This window comes from Rhipicephalus microplus, chromosome X, assembly GCF_043290135.1.
Source record: "Rhipicephalus microplus isolate Deutch F79 chromosome X, USDA_Rmic, whole genome shotgun sequence".
NCBI classification, from domain to species: Eukaryota; Metazoa; Arthropoda; class Arachnida; order Ixodida; family Ixodidae; genus Rhipicephalus; species Rhipicephalus microplus.
Window position 1 is genome coordinate 265592142 of NC_134710.1, and position 20114 is coordinate 265612255.

The following is a 20114-nucleotide window of genomic DNA, read 5'->3' on the forward strand; positions in this document are numbered from 1 at the left end:
AGCAATGGGTGTCCCAGTGTTATCACATAGTGAAATGGCACTTTCCCTATCAGGCTTAATCGCTTTCCAAAAACGCCGCGGGTTAGATTGCAGCATATTTGGTATAGTAGTGGAATAGTAGTCATGCTTGGCGCGTGCTTTTAATGAGTTGTGCTCCTTGACGACCTCATTATGCTTTTGCCAGGCCGAGGATGAACCAGTTCGTTTAGCAACTCGAAATAATCGCTTTTTTATTATTAAGGCCTTTTTAAAAATTTGTTAAGCCAGGCGGAACACGCTTTTTCATTTATAGTGATAGTTGAGATGTAAAGATTCAATAAACGCCGCATTTCGGCTTTGAATGGTATCCAAATGCTCTCAGTTGAATGCTGCCGATATGTAAAGGCAAGTTTCTCGTGAAAAAAACGAAAGTTCACGGTTGATGCTGGAATAATCGGCTTTGTCGTATATAGCGTGAGTACTTTTTTTCTATTTCTGGCTTTTTAACATGTTGCAAGAAAATGTTGCACGAATGACGTTGTGGTCGCTAAAACCACGGATATACTTAAGGGGGGGCGGGGGGGGCACGTTATTGGGGTGTGACGTGAGAAGTAGGTCCGAGACTGTTGACGAGCGTTGGGTTACTCGGGTAGCTTTATTGACCAGCTGTGAGAGGCCAAAAAGTAAACATATGTTTACAAATTCTGTAGCCATGTCGTTTTGTGCTAGACATGACGCAACATTACTCCAATTCATTGAAGGAAACTTGAAATCTCCGAATAATAAGACGGGAGTGTTAGTTAGTTGTCGTTAGTTCCAACAATGCTTCGTGAAAAGACGAAAGAGAGGAGCTATCGGCGCTTGGTGGATGGTAGCAACAGTCGATTAACATGCGGTGAAGTGGCATGGCAGCACGTCCAAACCAATTTCAGAGTTTTTACGTTTACAGGAGAGCACTTAAGCAAACGATGTGTGGCAATCGCCATACTGCCCCCACGGTTATCATCAAAGCGTTCCTTGCGAAAGATGTCAAAATTTGGTAGATCAAGGACAAATTTGGAATCAAGTATGTTAGAAGTTAGCCACGTTTCCGTCAACAGAACGACGTTGCTAGAAAAAGAAGAGATCAAGGTGCATAACGGATCCCGTTTTGGCATCAGGCTGCAAATGTTAGTGTGAAGCAGCGAGAGATCATGCTTAACACTCTGATTGGGCCTTCATTGCTTTTGCACTCGTTGCGTTTGCACTCATTGCTTTCGCGCTGATTGGGCCTTCATTGCTTTTGCGCTAGGCCTGACGTTCGACAACCAACTGCATAGCCAGATCAAAAACGTATGTTTTACTGCCGCAGATGAGCTTGTCATTACAGAGCTAAAACGGGGAGTGCTGCGCTTTTCCAAGTTCGATAAGGCGTCTTCTGGTTACACGAATTTGTGCAGCCACGAATGTGTGTCTTATTTGTGGCTACACGAAAGTGTGTCTTATTTACTATTTCGCGCACGTTTATCTATCCACTGAGCTACCCAGCATTTATTTACAAATATATTATGTTAGCGCACCTCTACTTTCTCAAAAACGTAAATGGAAGGGCCACCTAAGCGCGAAAAATTGCTGTCTTCGCCGAAAGTGTACTTTCCGGTAACGTCTCTTTAGGGGCGATCATCTCAACGACAGCCATGTTGGATGCGCAGTCGCATTACTTATAGGTCGTGAAAGTAGTGAATACCGGAAAACTTCTGTATCTCATCTACTCACATAACTTTCTGACTCCCCCTGAACCGCTTGCCTTCTGTGGGAATCCAGTCTGTTACCCTTAACGACCAGCGGTTATCCTGCCTACGCGCTACATGCTCGTCCCATGTCCATTTCCTCTTTTTGATATCCGCTATGATATTCTTAACCCCGGATATTTTTCTGATGCACTCTGCTCTTTCGGTGTTTTTTTAAGGTTACACCTATCATTCTACTTTCCATAGCTCGCGGCGTTGTCCACAATTAAAGCTGAACCCTAATTCTTTGCTTTGTGTCTGTGTTTACCCCAGCGCTCCCAGTTCGCTAAACCATTCTATTTGTAAGTCTCCAGGTTTCTGCTCCGTAATGAAGTACCGGTAAAATGCAGCTGTTATATACCTTCCTCTTGAGGGATAGGCAATCTATTAGTCATGATTTGAGAGTGCTGGACAAATGTGCTCCCCCCAATCTTTCTCTCCTAGTTACTTCAATCTCGTTGTTCGGCTCCGCGGTTATTACCTGTCCTAAGTAGACGTAGTCTTTTACAACTTCAAGTGCACTATTACCTATCTGGAAGCGTTGTTCTCTTGAGAGGTTGTTGTACATTACTTTCGTTTTCTACAGATTAATTTTAAGCCCTAGATTTCTGATCCCCTTTTCTAACTCCGTAATCATGGTTTGCAAGTCGTGTCTTGAGTTATTCAGCAATCCAATGTCATCGGGGAAGCGCAAGTTATTAGGTTACTCTTCGTTAACTCTTATTTCTTACACTTCCCATTAAAGGCCTCTAAAAACCTCGTGTAAGGACGCGGTAAATAGCATTCCAGAGATTGTATCCCTCTGTCTTATACACATCTTGATTAGTATTCTATTGCTTTTTTTATGGAGCAATATAGTGGCCTTTGATCCTCCGTAGATTTCTTCCGGGATCTTTATATATGCTTCGTCAACCCCTTCATTTTGCAGTGTCTGCATGAATGCTGATATTTCTACTGAATCAAACGCCTTCTGGTAATAAACGAAGGCTAGATATACAGTGGTTGGCTGTATTCAGGGCATTTCCCTATTACCTGATTGATAGTATGAATGTGGTCCACGGTTGAGTAGCCTGTTCGACGTTCTGTGTGTTCCATTGATTGATTGAATACTATTGGTGTCTTAATTCTGCTACCAATTACCTTTGTAAATATCTTGTATATGGCGGGGATCAAGATGATGGGCCTGTAGTTCTTCAACTGCTTGTCATTTCCTTTCTTGTGTATTAAGATGATTTTAGCATTCTTTCGAATTTCTGGTACTCTTCTCGTCAGTAGACACTTTTTAAACAGGGTGGCTAGTTTTTCTAAAACAATCTGTCCTCCATCTTTCGGCAGGTTATATGTTATCTTATCGTCACCAGCTGTTTTGCCTCTTCGCATTCCCTCCAAAGCGTTCCTGACTTCTATCATTACTGGTGGATGCCATCTGGGTTACTGCTAGTTCTTACATTTAGGTCGTGGTTGTATCGGCCAGAAAATCTATGTAAAACTCCATGATATTTGAACTATTCTATCCAAAGTGGTAGTTACTTCACCTTGCTTGTCCTTCAATGCATACATCTAGTTTTTGTCTATGCCAAGTTCTTTTTTCACCGCTTTGACGCTTTCTCCGTTCTTGAGAGCATTCTAAACTCTCTCCATGTAACACCTTCCTACATCGGATACCTTACGATTAATAATCAACTTCGAAAGGTCTACCAGTTCTGTTTTGTCTATCGTATTTGAGGCTTTCATGCTTCGACGTTTCTTACTGAGGTTCTTCGTCTCCTGGGACAGCTTGCCAGTGTCATGTCTGCCTACCGTACCTCCAACTTCCACTGCACACTCCGTAATGATACTCGTCGATTATCATTCATTGCGTCAACGCTTAGGCTGGTTTACTCAATAAGAGCCGAGTACCTGTTTTTAAGCGAGACTATGAATTCATGTACTTCCTTTCCCAGTGCTAGCTCGCCCCGCCGCGGTGGTCTAGTGGCTAAGACACTCGGCTGCTGAACCGCAGGTCGCGGGCTCGAATCCCGGCTATGGCGGCTGCACTTCCAATGGAGGCGAAAATGTTGTAGGCCCGTGTGCTCAAATTTGGGTGCACGGTAAAGAACCCCAGGTGGTCGAAATTTCCGGAGCCCTCCACTACGGCGTCTAGCATAATCATGCGGTGATTTTGGGACGTTAAACCCCACATACAAATCAATCAATCATTGCATCGTACCTAGCCAAGCACTTGCACATCGTGCACAATTCCTGGGTGTTTACTCAGTATAAAGTTTATTTCATTTTACTTTCGCGATTAGGCCTTCTCGATGACCCCTGCCTGTTCCTTCATTTTCGGTAGAAGGTATTCAAGATCTGTAAATTATTTTGTTCTGCGAATTCTACTAACAACTCCCCTCTTGCATTTCTGGCACTGGTGTCATAATCTCCTACTGCCTGGTCTTCAGCCTGCTTCTGCCTTACCTGGGCATTCAAGTCGCCCATCAGTATAGTATAGTGTGTTTTTACTTTACTCATTGCCCATTCCATGTCTTCGTAGAAGCTTTCAACTAACACGTCATCATGGCTGGATGTAAACACCTAAGCTTGTACCAACTTCATTGTGTGTCTTTTATTGAGTTTATTACGATACCTATTACCCTTTTCATTAATGCCATAGTATCTCTCTGTTACCAGCTATACTTCTGTGGATAAGGAATTCCACGCCCAGTTATCTTCTGTCAGCCAAGCCACGATAGCAAAGTACGTGCCCATTCATTAGCGCAGTATAGAGCTCATCCGTCCTCCGAAACTTCCTGGGCATTATAACATCCAAATCAAGAACCCCTAGCTCCTTTAATAGTACAGCTAGACTTGCCTCACTACATAAAATTTTAGTGTTAAACGTTGCCAAGTTCAGGTTCCAATGGGGGCCTGTTGTCACAAACGAGTGCTCAAGAAAGTGTTCACCTCCTAACTCTAGTGACGGCGAAAATAGCAGGCGCCACTCGGAGGCACCAGAAGCCAGCGTGAAAAAGTGTGGGACCCTTAAACTTCGCCTTTAACAGTTGAACGCGATAGCGGAATCCAGCCCTTTGTGCGCCCTTCAACCGCTAAGTGCATACTTATTAACACGTTTTGATACATACATACACACACGCACACAGTAGATTGTACCAGCGCGCGCGCACGAATGGTACATACAGGTTTTAGGGGTGGAGCTCTTTAAAGCGTCACCCGTTCGTCCCTCGTCGTAGTCATAATGCGTAACCAGTCTTACGCTTTGACCTACAAGGTGGTGGCGGTGGGAGATTGTTCTTGTGCGTTGTTGAACAATAAAATATTCACAGCGTGCGTGTTAACTAAAAGCTAAATTATCCTGTCTCTCATTCCCAACTAGCAGCCATTGACATGTACGTTGAGCACTATCTGACAAGAAAGAGTTGCTGGGTTATACTCACTGGGCGCGAGCGTTGGGCCGCAGTGCCATGAATACAGTGAACTAGTATATACCATGAACTTGAGGTGGGGAAAGGTGGGAAGTAGACCAGAAGCGCAAGCGTTTAGAAAGTGTGCATGTGCCACCTCTCATTTAGCCCTTCGAGTGTCCGCTGAATGGCAGTGCTTCTATATGTGGAATATCTGATGAAAAGACGTGAAATGTTGGTACTTGGAGTGATGAATAGATGGATGAACGGACACACAGACAGATGCGTGGACGGATGCATGAATGGCTGCACGGACAGATGGACGCATGGATGGACGCAAAAGCAGATGCATGGACGAATGCAGGGACGGATGCATGGATGGACGTGCGGACGCACGAACAGACGCACGCACGGATGGATGGATGGATGCATGGACGGTCACACAGACGGACGCATGGACGAACCAACCAAGAACGAATAGATGGACGGATGCTTCGCCCCACTCTCCATCTTTCACCGCGTGGATATGCTGTCATTTTTTATATAAAGCAACAGTCGCATGGCCTCGATGACACACGCCGCGCACTCGCCATCTCAGAGGCCATAAATAGTCTCAGAATGCCTCACAGATAGCATAACATTAACTAGCGTTTGCTGTTCAGTTGATCAACGCCTTTGGAAAGGCACGATATGTTTTCCGCTACGGACATACTTCTTCCAATTTAAAGCTGTTTGAAAGTTCCTGTGTGTTTTTAGCAGCGATTGCTACACTATCCCCACCTTTTTCGACGTTTCCTGGGGCCTCCAAAGTGCGCCTAGAAATCGCCAAATGGGCTCGTTTTCGTCGTGACACCTGTCGAAAAAAATTCGGTAAAGGGCCCTGAAACACTTTTTGAAGTCACCATGGAACGAACTCACTAGAAGATCTTATTGCCTCACAAATTCAATGCTGCAAAAATTTTAAGAATCCATCCAGTACAAGTGGAGTTACATAGGTTTGTGACATGCTGCAATTGCATTATCGCTTCTCTCGTCCCGACAAAAGCCCTCGAAGCTGAGCACGCAGGAGTGGCAGGCGCAAAGAAACTACGTTACCCACGCCTTGTGACCTTGAGCCCTTTTTTTTTTCCTTCGAATGCGCGGTTTATTCAGTGTGGTTGCGCGCGCATGCGTGGAGAAGTAGCGTGTGCACGCGGCGATCTCTGTAACTTGCTTGTTCGCTCAAGGACGATTTTTTGCTCACAACCAACGGGGCAGACACCGACGGCCTGAATTCTGCGACATGAGCTCGCTAACGTAATCGCGTAAAAGAAGAAAAGAACCATCGAATTACTCATCGGGCGCGCTGTCTCTCCACATAGAAAAGCGTCATCGCTACGCCAATCAACCTCATCGCACCTATTACCGCGCGACTTCCAGAATCATCGAGAAGGAAAGCGTGAGTCACTCCTTAGTTGCGTCACATGTGGCGGATGGTTCTCGAAAAGGCTCACCCTTTCCCCAGCTTTAGCTGTGCAGTGCGCCGACGGAGCTTCTGGAATCCAAAGTGAACGTATATACACGTGAGCAGTGGATGGTGTTGATCGGGGGCAGAACAAAGTTTTGCGCCAGCGTGCGTAGAGCAGAAGATGAAAATAGTTTCTCCACCGTCGGGCGAAGGCCTATGTATTCAGTGAAAAAGCAGGAGATGAAGAGGTTTTCAACCTGTGGGTGAAGGCTTGTGCTACAGAAGAATAAAGGTGAGTCTTTAGCGCCAGCAGGAAAAGACAGCTTGTGCAGTCACTGTGCGTGAGTGGACGATGGGTTACCGGGGAAGTGTTGATATTGAAGTGAGAACATTTGACAACGCGAGAAGTTCCTGGAAGAGAAACTTAGGGAGCAGGGGAACGTCAACTAGTGCTGGTCTTTGAGTGAGTGGTTCCTTGAAGAGAACCATTCAAACTTTGCTAAAAGAACTTTAGACTGAATAAGTTTGACAAACTTTTTTAGTCGCTAAGTATCTTTTTTTGTGCATGAGATTGCATTTCAGCGCGCATTGTTTCTTGTGCCCGTTGTTTTAAGTGTATCTGGTTGTATAGTTGAGCCCGTTGTTTGACTTGTGACAGATTGTATTGGATTCTTGCGGAGACTACATGTTTGTGCGTTGTTTCTTCTGCCGTGTTTGAAAATAAATTTGTGTTTTGGTATCAACTTTCGACTCTGACTCGTTCTTTGGACTACAGCCGGCTTTCACTGGTGCGCGCAGTAGGATCACATCTAAATTGTCGGTGCTTTCGTGGTGGAGTTCAGGGGACCAATATTTTAGCCCTTGGATTTCGCCCGGCGATTGCCTCCCTAATTAACGGGACCAGTGACACCTGTCTGGACCAGGAGATTCTTAGCACCCTCTGCTGCGTTGCATATCTGACCGCCGCCATTGCCAGTTGCTTCGCAGCCGTGGGAACTGAGGGTCGAGACTTAATAGACGTATGCATGTGAGAGGTAGTGGCCAGGTACTGCACGAGGGTGGTCAATCCTTCGCCGGTGAGGGAGTGCGTTGCCGACTGCAGTCTTGGGTGAGGCCACATCTTAGACGTCTTAATGCAGTTCCATTACCACGCGGATTTTTAAAATCGGGGTGGGAACTCCACGGCACCGAGATTCGAACCACGGACCTCTTGCACGCAACGTTCTTATTCTAACCACTAGGTCTGCAAAAAAATTGTAAAACTCACTCAGACTAACTCAAGAAATACATATCGGCCCATTGGACTCACGTCGGCTCAGACTGACTAAAATTTTCCCGAATCGAACTCGCTCTGACTCCATATTTCTTTCCTTCTTCGAAAATATTATATATATATATATATATATATATATATATTACATAAACACTCTGAGCGCATTATCCCCGTCGCTGTCACCGTCGCTGTCGCCGTAATGTTCTCAAACAGCCCCAATTAATAACATTGCTGCCTCAGACGTATTAACATCTATAGGCGAGTAAAAGGTTGCGAGGCTGGCGACGATCGTGCTCCAGCAGAGAAAACTCGCCGACCATTTATCGTCGCGTGAAAGGAGATACGAGCCTCATGCCTAGACGAGGGAGAAGGGCGAGCGAGTGTAGACTAGCAGACGCTGCTTGTGTCGGCGTTGCGAGGCGAGAGAGGGAGAGGATGCGCGCATACGCAGGGGGTGTAAACGCCGCGTAAAGGTATGCTAAGAGGAGAAAAAATGAGGGAGCGAGCGTAGAGCAGCAGATGCTGCCTGTGTCGGCATTGCTTGGTTAAAGAGGGGGAGTTTAGGAGGCGAGAGAGGGGGAGGGTACGCGCTTGCGCAGTATAGTTGGGCACGCCACCCAAAGAATTGAGCCCGACCATAAGATACTTCGCATCTGAAAAAGTATAGGAAATGTTATGAGCAATACTCATGTAAATAGGAAGAAAGAAAAGTGGACGGAAAGATAACTTGCCCTCAAGAGGGACCATACCTGTGACCTTAGAATAACGCTTCGTCCGATTCCCTACCACTGAGCTATGGCGGCGGTGATCCCTCAGTGCGCTTTAAAGGTTATATGTATGCATTTAAACGCGTCATTCGAAGGTGGAAAGTTTGGTCTCAGCCGGTGAGAAATTCTCTTTTTCTCCACTTTTCTTTTTTTACATAATTTATTTACTTACCATTTCACAGAGCAGAGGGCATAGGAAGAAAAAGCTAAGCAAATCTTGACTAGGCCTTCTAGCCTGTTGCTATCCAGCGCCACGCCGTCACAGACTCATAGTATAGTCATTTCGCGTAAAAAATACAAAAAGAATAAATAAAATAAGCACATCCACTATATGCAGAGATTCATAAACAATTGAAACAAAACAAACACTCAGATTACTTCCACAAGGCCACTTCACGTTCGAAGTTGTAGATACGAGCTTCATGTGACGAACACTTGAAGCTCAGACCTACAACATATGTCAATGTCATCATCAGTTCGTGCTAAAACATTTTGAAACGGCAGGTAGGGTAATTATTAAGATTCGGGTACAGTAATCGTGTGTGAAGAGTTTACATTATTTTTTCATTAGCCGAAAAGACTACACAGAATGGCATTCGGCTAGTTCTTCTGTTTCGTTAAGGATTGATGTATTACTTTTTATATCAAATTGATATCGGAGGAGTGGGTGTAATTTATTCAGTGTAAATGCTTTGAAATGTCAACAATTAGTAAGAGTGGTGCGGAGAGATAATCTCTGGGTAAATCATAAATATGACGTAAAGCTTATTCATGCAGAAGCTAAACATTTTCTAAATTTGTGAACGTGGTAGTGCTCCATACAAGCCGCCCATAATTAACATGTGACATAGACAGAGGTTTGAAAAGCAACAGTTTCACTTTGGTATTATAATAACAGAGACCTGAGCTATAAACTGCAAGTATTCATTCTAAAAAGATCTTCAGGGCGTGCAAATTCAGTGTTTATATTTGACTTTTGTAGGAAGGACATGATTATTGCGGTATAAAAGACTAATAAAGCGTTAGGCTTAAAACATACGAGATATACGTGGACATCTCACTGCAATTTTTCATTAAACCAAACACCACAGGTTTTCAAAACTAGCACATTTTTTGTGCTTTCGGGGCCATAGCTTTATGATAGAGAGCACAGTACAAATTTAACTTCGGTGCAAATTCACCACTTTTGTTTTATTCGCATTAATTAGCAAAATATTTCAGTTCGAACAACTTTCGAGAATTATCGAGAATTTTCTTAGCATTTCTCAGTAATTCTTTTGCATCTTTACCACTAAAAAAAAACACATGTGTCATCGGTGTACATAAAAAATACCCAGGAAAAAGTCTGGACATTATCATTAATATATATAGTGAACAATCATAACCTTAGGAGACTTACTATGTACTACACTTCATGTCACACAGTCATATTCGTAACGTGTTTCCGCCACGGACATGACGCTGGAAAATATTTACTAACAGATTGCAAAGAAAAAACGAGAACGAAAAGTTTCGCAGCAGGGCGTCGAACCTTCGACCTCGCGCTCCTCAGGGCGCGACGCTAACCACAAACTATACAACGACCCTTCTCCAACACGTCAACGCCGAGCCATTCATATACAAAATGTAAGACTGGCGGTCTTCAGAGCTCGGAAACTTCAGTGCGTTTTAGTAATCAGTAGCGAGCTGGCACGACGGGCCCGCGTTGCGCGCGTGTGCTCTAAAGGCCTGACCACACGCACCCGTTGCAGTGCGTCAGCGCGTAGAATTTTGACAATGCTCCTCACCCTCTCCCTATAGAGAGAGTTGGCACGCAGCTTGGCATAGAGCGAAATTTATGCAGCATTTTTGCATGCGTTTTGCCGGAAACGCTGGCCTTGGCGTCCTCGTGTCAACTTCGCCAGAAAGGGTGGCAAACCATATGAGGAGTGCCAAAGCCAGCGTCAACTCAGCGTCACAGAGTGGGTCGAAGGGAATGAACTCGAAACCTTGAAAAGCATTGTACAGTGTCCGTAAAGCAACAACAAGAATCATTGCTGAAGACGGGTTCATGTCTTTTTTTTCAGTTCTGATGTGAGAAAAACATATCACAGTACCACCGAAACGTTTTTTTTTTTTTTTACTTCTAGCGCCAGCTGTTGAGATTAGAAAGAACCAGAAAATCGCAATTTACGGTCTCTGAGTTTGGAAGTGGTTCCTCTTTGAAGTCACGTATTCAGCCAATACACTCAGGCCTGCTAACCCTACCGAGGGACTTCAGTATGGCTCCCGAAAACGGTTCAAATAAATCCCGAGCGCTTCCTGTCGAAGCTCCTGAGCAAAAGGCTAAGTCAAATATAAGCATAAGATCAGAACTTTGTAGTCACATGGAGCACGGCGATTACTTAATAGATCAGAGGTGGGCGGCAGCCATTTTGACAGCCGCAATGATGCTGTTACGTAGCGGAAGTCGCTGTCAGCCGTGCGCTGATTGCTTCTCCCTTCGTCGACTCTCTTCCGGCGTAGGTGTCGACGCTGCAGATATCTGAATTGTCAAGAAGTGGACACTTCGGCCACCGTCTCCGGCAGCCTCGACGCTGAATGACGCCTGCGCACAAAACACCATGAAAACGCTGGCAAAACGCTGCCTATGTTTCCGCTCAGAGGTCGTCGTGCCGCGCCACCCTGTGCGTCGCAGATGTTCTCTAGCGTGGTGGCTCACTCGCGCGCGCTTCTATCTCGGGATTCAGGTGCTTTGTATCTCTTGTGCTTCCACCGCGAGTTCGCTTTAAAGTTACAGTAGGTAAAGTTAGCACAAATGAAAATTCACTTGCTGCCGTGGCCGCGTTTTCGAATGCAGTGCACTTCTCAGAGGATCAACATACGCAATGGGGCTGTAAACGCCACGTGGAGGGCCGTTTTGAGGAATACATGCGAGGGGGGCTGCGTGCCTTGGGCAGTGAATACGTACTTTGAATAACCATGATTGGTACCCGCAGTCGCGCACATGTATCTTTCGAGAAGAACAGACGGTTCGATTCCCTGTTAGAGCGTTGTACTCTCATCGCAAAGGTGGCGCTGTAGCCACACACAGTACTAAAAACACTTTGCTCGTGGAAGCGGCCACACACTTTCCAAAAGAAGTGAGCTTTGCACTTGGTATAACCAGTGTCCTTGAAGCAATGAAGGACTCTGGTATATAACAATCTTATCTGTTGCTATCGTATTCGCTGCCATAATGGACGTCGGCAGGATTTTGTTTTGGGGGTTGCAACTCAAATTGTATCCCTCTACGGGAGGGCGAGCGTGCTGGTGTTATTAAGGTAGGGGCACGGTGGGCGGGGGCAAGTGCTTGTCATGCTTGAGGGGGGCAAGTGCACCTTTCGCTTATGACAGTGCCCATTTTCTTCTGTCTTTCTCGTCCTTTCTTCCTTTCCTTTCACGTTATTTCTATTCTTTCTTCCACGCATTCTGTTTCTCGCTCATTCTTTCTATTCGGCTATCTGTTTTATATCTTTTTTTTCTCCTTGGTATTTCTGCCGCTTTTTTTCCTTTTTTTTCTTTCTCCCAAGTTCACCGCAGTGTAGTAGCTTTTATTGTTATTAGAATATATTTATACTCAGTGGTTACCAAAACACCGAAACAGTCATCTCCTAATTCAAGTCATCAAACAGCACTAGATACTGTTGATAAATAAATAACACAATTTTGAGAAATAAACTTGGTGATGGTTTCATTCACATCACACACGGCACTGTGCATTAAACGGAACGCAAAATATTTATTCTCTTCAATTCAATAAGATTCGAGTCCGGCGTCTTTTTCGGTGGAAGTAGGCAGATACTATAAAAATTTTACCGAAAAGAGAAGGAGGAAATACATGCACGCGGTGCACGAGAACAGAACGCGGCCTCAATCAGTGGCAGGGCTCAGACCAGCTGGCTGCACGCTCCGCACTCTCGCCGCTGTTCCACCTAAGCTGTCGTCTCCTGGGGCCCGCTTGCCGGCAAGCTCCAAGGCCGAGGAGCACGGCGGGCTCTTCACGATCGACGACTCAGGCGAGAGCGATTCCCGGAGCGACGAAGCCATGGTGAAGAAACAGGCGGAGGCCAACCGCGGTCCGCCCAAGACAGGGCGAGGGAAGCGTCAGGCCGCCGCTGACGAGAACGCAGCTGCTCCTCCCAACGAGGCTCCAGCTACCAAGCGTCCACGGGGCCGACCGCCAAAGGCCTCCTCGGAGGGGCCGCTCGCACCGACGCCCACTGTGGCCACGCCGGCTCCGAAGTTGCGCAAGGCCGTGGTAGTAACGCAGCTCGAGGGAGAAAACGCTTCTGCAAGGAAGGACGTGGCAGCCAAAACCCCGAGAGTCGCCCGTAGGAAGCGCTCCCGAAGCTTCTCTACGAGAAGCACGAACGACACTGCAAGCGAGGCTTCAAAGCGTCACCGATCCAAGAAAGTGACCCGCGGTCGGTCGAGGTATTCATTCCGCAGTCGACATGGCGGACGTGCTCGTAAAGCACGAGGCCGTAGAAGCACTTCTGCATCGTCTGAAGCAAGCCAACCAAGGAAGAGGCGCACGAGAAGCCGCCGCCATGTCCCGTCCATTACATCTACTTCGACCACGAGCCTGCGCTCGAAGCGCGGCAAGAAGCGACTCCACGCCCATAGTCACTCGTCCTCGAGGCACGAAGGGCGGCATGGGAATTCACGGAAGGCCCCGAGCAGCCGGTCGTCGTCTGCGCGCGGGACGCACACTAGGACTGGCAAGAGATCCAAGGATCTGAAGAAAAAGTAGGCGAAGCCATTTGGATTCAGCCAGCAGAGCTAGGCTAAAGCAACAATTGGCATTTCCCTTTCTTCTACGAAAAAGTGGCGAGGATTAAAGTCCCTCTTCTGCTAGGCACAATATGATGCAATAAAATTAATTTCGTTGCCCCTGTGTTGCTCATTGTTTTAAGTGTGGCAGATCTTGATGGTGGGGGAGGGAGGCTTGGCGACGGACCCCCGTTCTCAAAGCCCATGTCACCCCCCCCCCTAACATCTTCATTACCTGTCGCGTGCCCCTTTGTCAGGTTTCATGAATATGGTGCCTCGGCTACAACAGCCTAAACCACAGTGCATGGTAGCCCACTGGTTGCAGTCTTCGCTTACAATACGGAGTTCAATTCACAGTTTTGCCGAAGACTCACCATTTTTAATTTTGCGTACTGCAGCCGCCTTTAGCTTGTATAATTGCTTATCTATCTCTCTAGCCGCCTGTTCATGGGTGCTCTTGACCTCACCCGCTTAACTTGAGGTAAACAAGAAACGCCAGGCTTTCGTGGAAGGTGCAGCACAGTGGCACAGCCACAGCGAAAGCTAGAAGAGCGGCCTTTCAGAGCCTTTTCTAAACACTCATTGGGTAACTGTTGCAAGTAAATTTGCGTGATGCCCACTACGGCATTATTATTAAAAATTTTAGGGTAGTAAGCTGGCCTACGCTATGCTCTTTCTCATCATTATTCTGAGAGACATTGTATCCGCTAAACCATTGCGGGAAATGTTGTGCCACTTTTTCATTCAGTGGCTGAAGACGATAGAGAATGACGCATGAACTGGGTATGTGCCACAGTTTCTGAACAAAAACAAGTTTTTGTAATTAGTTGGAGCACAGCACGACCCACTCGTTACGCTATCCGCATTGTGCCACGACTGCTGGTTCTTCCGCCCTTTTAAAACACTTTATCAGTCGTATTAACGCGAATACTTTCCCGATATCAAGCCTGCCTAAGGAAATTTAGAAGTGCGGCAGCTTGGGCTAGTTGGTATGATATGATGATAGTTATATCATATAGAGGAGAAAGTAAACCATATAAAGGAGGCAGCAAACCATGTGACAAAGCCATGCGACACAAAGAGCAATACATGAGTAAAAGAAAAAAATAAAAGTGCAGAAAAGGGTAAAGAAAACTTTATAAGGAAACGAAACAGAAAATTAAAAATAATATAACTAATTGCACGTACCGAAACCTTTGAGGAACCTTAAGTAGTTCCTTCTCGGACAGAGACATGGAGGGCTTGCTAATGCATGACACCTGTCCACGTGCCATCTGCGCGGCCTCGCAATGATTCGGGTGTGCTAGGCCCTCTGTTTGTACAGCGTCACTGTGTCCTTAAAAAGGGGCACACAGTTCCACTCAGTGCAGTGCTGAGCAAGAAAACCATCTTTCCCGTTTCTAAAATTGTTAGCGTGTTCTCTCCGTCGATCGTTCGGACAGCTACCGGTCGTTCCGACATTCTCATGTATTCCTTACTCATCTATTGCTCTTTGTGCCACATGCTTTTCTCACATGGCTTACTGCCTCCTCGATATGTTTTCGCGCTCTGCGCAATAAACTCAGTTGGAAGTTTGCGCTCACGTCCTTCGTGTCTTTCTTGTCTCTTTGTCTCGAATCTCGGCTGCGGCGGCTGCATTTCCGATGGAGGCGGAAATGTTGTAGGCCCGTGTGCTCAGATTTGGGCGCACGTTAAAGAACCCCAGGTGGTCAAAATTTCCGGAGCCCTCCATTACGGCGTCTCTCATAATCATATGGTGGTTTTGGGACGTTAAACCCCACAAATCAATCAATTGTCTCTTTGTCGTCGTTCTGTTCTCACGCTATAACTATCGTCATGCCTAAGGCAAGTTTGCTAACAAGTCCCAAGCATCGGCGTAGCTCAGTGGTAGTATACTGGGCTGGCAACCAGCGGCCCAAGTTCGAGCCTCACTGTGTCATTCATACTAAATTTTTTAGGTAATGTCACGCGATCTGGTTACGGGCACCGGAACCAGTGGCAGCGGCAGTAGCGGACAACTACGTTGCTGCGCCAGACCCCAGTTGCGATCTTACAACTGCTCTCGCTCTAAAAGTAATATGGGAGGGTAACATGGCTTGTCGAATATGACTCGCTAATCGAATATGACCCGAATAATGTCCAAACCTCGTCAGGCACGTGTCCACACCCTTTCTGCCGTCTCACGTGGGGAACACAGCCTTATACCATGGGCTAGCGCGTGACAGGGGATTGAGAGTTTATACAAAATCCGGCAAGAACTGATAGTGGTAATTTTAAAACGAGAATGTTAAGAAACCATTCGCCTAATTCCACATACCTCGGAAATCGTTTTTACCCGAAGCATGCGAATGGGAGGCAAATGTGTTGTATTTCTTTAATATGCGAAGCGTTACAAAGTGGCGCTAAAGAAGAAACACTATTATCCTGACAATGTCAGGATAATAGTGTTTTTATGTTTTGAAACACTCGTGTGACGCGCCCAATAGCTGAAATGCTCGACAAGTTTGAAAATAAAAATTAATTGTCGAAAAACCGAAAAACTGAACCTTAACCCAACCGAGTGCGCTTCTACGTGTGACGTAATCAATTTCCCGAACCAGACTGAATTCAAATGATGCCCGCCAGATGGCACTACCACTCCACACCTTCCGCCGCGATTGGCTAAAACGTATACGCTGTTTTGGTGAATAGATGACGAATCTTGTGTAGCTCGGAAAACAACACCACTTTCCAACTATGGCATGCCCACAAACACGGAAGACGAAATCGCACACTCAACCAAGGAAGCACATGCCAAAACCACAAAATCTATTGCACACAAGAAGATGCTGCAATGGCACATCCGTTTTGTCATTTCCGCCAGGCAAAACTCAGTCACGCGCACAATGTTGTCGTTATTTCTGGCAAGCGAGGTGAGTGTTTTAAGGCAAGCTCTAAACTTCATTTCAAAAGTATCTGCGTAACTCTCATGCTTGCAATTTGGCATGAATGGTACAAACGTGCAAACTAATGCAGCCAGTGAATTTTATTGAGATCCATTGAATCGAAAAATCGCCATTGTTATCCTTTACACAGCGGCATATATTTTGTATAACCAATTTACCGTTGCGTAAAGATGCCAACAGCAACATCGATATTAGCAACCCCAGAAGCGGTAAGCTGATACGAAGCGCTGGTGTTGGCGAGGATGTTAGTTCGGTACACTGCTACACGAATTAGCTTAAGCCGATTGCGCTTAACTACGTTGACGTTAACTCGACATGACGGCTGTATTTATATAGCCTCCACAGCAACCACAATTGACGTTTCGCGAACATTTTAGCGTCTGTTTGAAAAGTAGTTCTGAGACCTGGCGGGGCTCTGCGATAGAATACTGTGCCAGCAGGAATAAAAACCCATCCTTGTGCGTGGCAATAAAGCCTAGGTCGGCAAAACTTGTGGAGCTCACTCAGATTCACTCGTGTATAAATTTTGCGCTTAGGGCTCACATGGACCCAGAGTCAGCAAAGTTTTCCTGAGGCTGTCCCACACAAACTCACATTCATGAAAATTTTGAACCAGATTATTCATTTGTACTAAAACTGACCAAAACATTGCCTCACCCCCCTCCCCCCACAGACTCGCTCAGAATCATGACTCAATCTGGGTCTGAATGAGTCCAAGTGTGACTCGTGAGTCCAAACGTTAGCCTAGAATTGGCTTTCTCAATTCTGGTGTGAATGCTCTTTAAAGGAACACTAAATGCAACTATTAGGTCAACGTTCATTGTTGAAATAATGGTCCAGAAACCTTGTAGTATTACTTTTTTGCCAAGGAATCGCTTATTTTCAAATAAAGTCACGTTTTAGTAGTCCGCATAAGGTTAGTGCACTTCAAATTTTTCGCCTCAAACAGAACAACTCGCGTCACTGTTGCCGTGCACACCGTCGCCCGCATTTACTGTGCGGCCGCCGTGTGATATATTTTAAATGAAAAGAAGAAAAAAGTGAGCTTCGTAACTGCCTCTCAAGGGAGGACACCTCAACAGTAGCTCACAAGGGGTGGGGGTAAAGGAGGGATTAAAGAGAAAGGATTAAAGGTAAACAGATAGAGAGAGGAAGGAGAGAGAGAGGCGCAAGGACAGTGAACGCCCGAAAACGACGGAAGTAAGGAGGAGATAGGAAAGATGGACACGATCGCAGGAGTGAGGACGGGGCACCACTCGGGTGAGAGCTCATGTCAGCATCAGGAGTTGGCGTAGGGCGAGCCCAGTCGGCCAGAGCTGCGCTGTCGTCGGAGATCACGGGGGCACAAGTGGCCGGTACGAAATCCAGAGAGCGACACTGTAGCGGCAGCACGAAAGCAGCGGGTGCCACAGCGGCAACAGCACCCCTTGAAGAAGTTCCTGCCATTGGCTCTGACATGGCAGACGTGTTTGGTTCAACTTGGCCCCACTTGATGACACGACCTGTCCAGTTTAACTAGGCGAGAATTGAACTCTTCAACCACACGCGTCATTCCGCTTAACAATGTTCAGTGGTTCTTTTTTTTTCTATGAATTAAACACAAACGAACAAGCTGTATTTCATTACGTCTCTTGATGCACGCAAGGTTTTTTTTTATTTAGTGCATGCATTTGGTTCAATTTCTAGCGAATAATTGTTGGCTGTAATTCTGACGTAATCGAATAGTTACGCGAATGTCCCATGGCATGTGTCCTCGTGCATTGACATTAATTTCTTGGCAAGTAGGGCACTGCTGTTGATGATACTGTCGTATTAAACGTTGTGATACATTGAGCTTTACTCTCACGTACATTGTTATTTGACTTTATTGTCCTTTTAACACCGATATCTTACGTAACTGCTGCTTTTCCGTGCCTCTTTTGAGATAACCCCACCGCGTTGTTCTAGTATGGCTAAGGTACTCGGCCGCTGACCCGCAGGTCGCGGGATCGAACCCCGGCTGCGGCGGCTGCATTTTCGATGGAGGCGAAACTGCTGTAGACCCATGTACTAAGATTTGGGTGCACGTTAAAGCACGCCAGGTGCACTTCCCTACGGCGCACTTCCCTACGGAGTCTTTCCTAATAATATGGTGGTTTTGAGACGTTACACCCCACATATGAATCAATACACCTTTTGAGATAGTACCTCTGAATACGAGTTGTGACTTCTCGCAAAACCAGGAAAGTCTCTTTTCTCGAAATAAATGACATGAGATGTATTTGTCAAGAACTTCCCCGGAAAAGTTGGCGTGGTGAGGTCAATTGAGGCACTCTTCTACGCAATACACGTCTCTTATTCATGAATATTGAAATGGCTGTACGAACGACATTGCTTTGGAATACGTGCCAGTAGACGTGAGTATAAACATGAATATATGTAAGGCTTAGAGTAATGCTGAAGATGTACAAATAGGACTATCATCGTTATGATGCCCATCCTGACTACGTCCACTGCAGGACAAATGCCTCTCTCATATTCCGCCAGTAAACTCGGTCCTGTACTTGCTGCTGTCACTTTATTCGCAACATCCAGGTACCGTGGCCCCGTTGCGTGGTGGTGGCCGGAAGCTCTGATGAGATGACTCAAGCTTTGAACCTGCTTCAAACAGCACTGGCTGCTGTTTGATTTTTCGCGTTTGTGGTACTTTTGCAACGTTGTGAACGGCCTCGATATAACCGGAACCCTTTTAGGTTCTCAAGTTAAAGAGAAAGTAATGGCAGAAATGAAAATTCGATTGATTTTAGTCGACAGAGAATCGACTGATTGCGAGTCCCCATGCTTACACACCGTAAGGAAATGCAAGCCTCTTGTTCGAATTAGCGCCCAAAAAAGCCACTAGTGGTTACGAGGGTAAAATTAACAGGGGACCAATCAAAGCTCGTGAATGTATGTAGAACCAATTTTCTGTACGATTACAGCAACTTCCAGTTTTGCCGTTTTCGTGCTTAGATCGTCTGCTCAACCCAGTCGCTGTGCAAACAGTACCAAAACTAAATTATGAATGCGTTCCACCTTTAGAATAGAATGAAAGGACCAGTTTCAAAACGTTCATTGCGCAATTACACATCTGAGTGTCTCCAAAGTACCACAATGACCTTCAGATCTGTAGCGATTTGTGTTCGGCCTTACTTGCTGGTGGCACATTTTTTTCACGTTTCTGCCCCATACCATGCTAGTTTTTGTACTTCTCAAACACCGAAACATAAAACTGTCACGGGAATGTCCCCTCTTAAACGGGAAAATTGTATATTACCAATGGTTTCGTTCGTCGCGCTTCCCAAGTTCATTCTCTTGATATTATCTTTTTATATTATTCAAGAAAGCACCGTAAAATCATATTGCCAGTAATATGACATGGCGGTTGTGCTTCGGCATTGAAAAACAACATGTTTTTGTCAGCTTACTCTGCTTCGTGCTTTGAGGTGAGCTCGACAAACTTTGCGCAGAATAATATGCAAGCAAAACTGTAAGATAACGCGCGTCTCTTAAAATGTTTCTGACATTACTGAAACATTAGTACTGAGACTCCCATGCAGTATAATACTGTTCCAACATGACTCGAGGCGTTGCGCGCGATTACCCAATATGCCTGGTTAAGAGCGTAGATGTGTGTCTTATTTACAATTATGTGCATATTTATCTACCCAATGAGCTACCCAGCATGTATTTACTTATTATATTATGTTAGCGCTCCCCTACT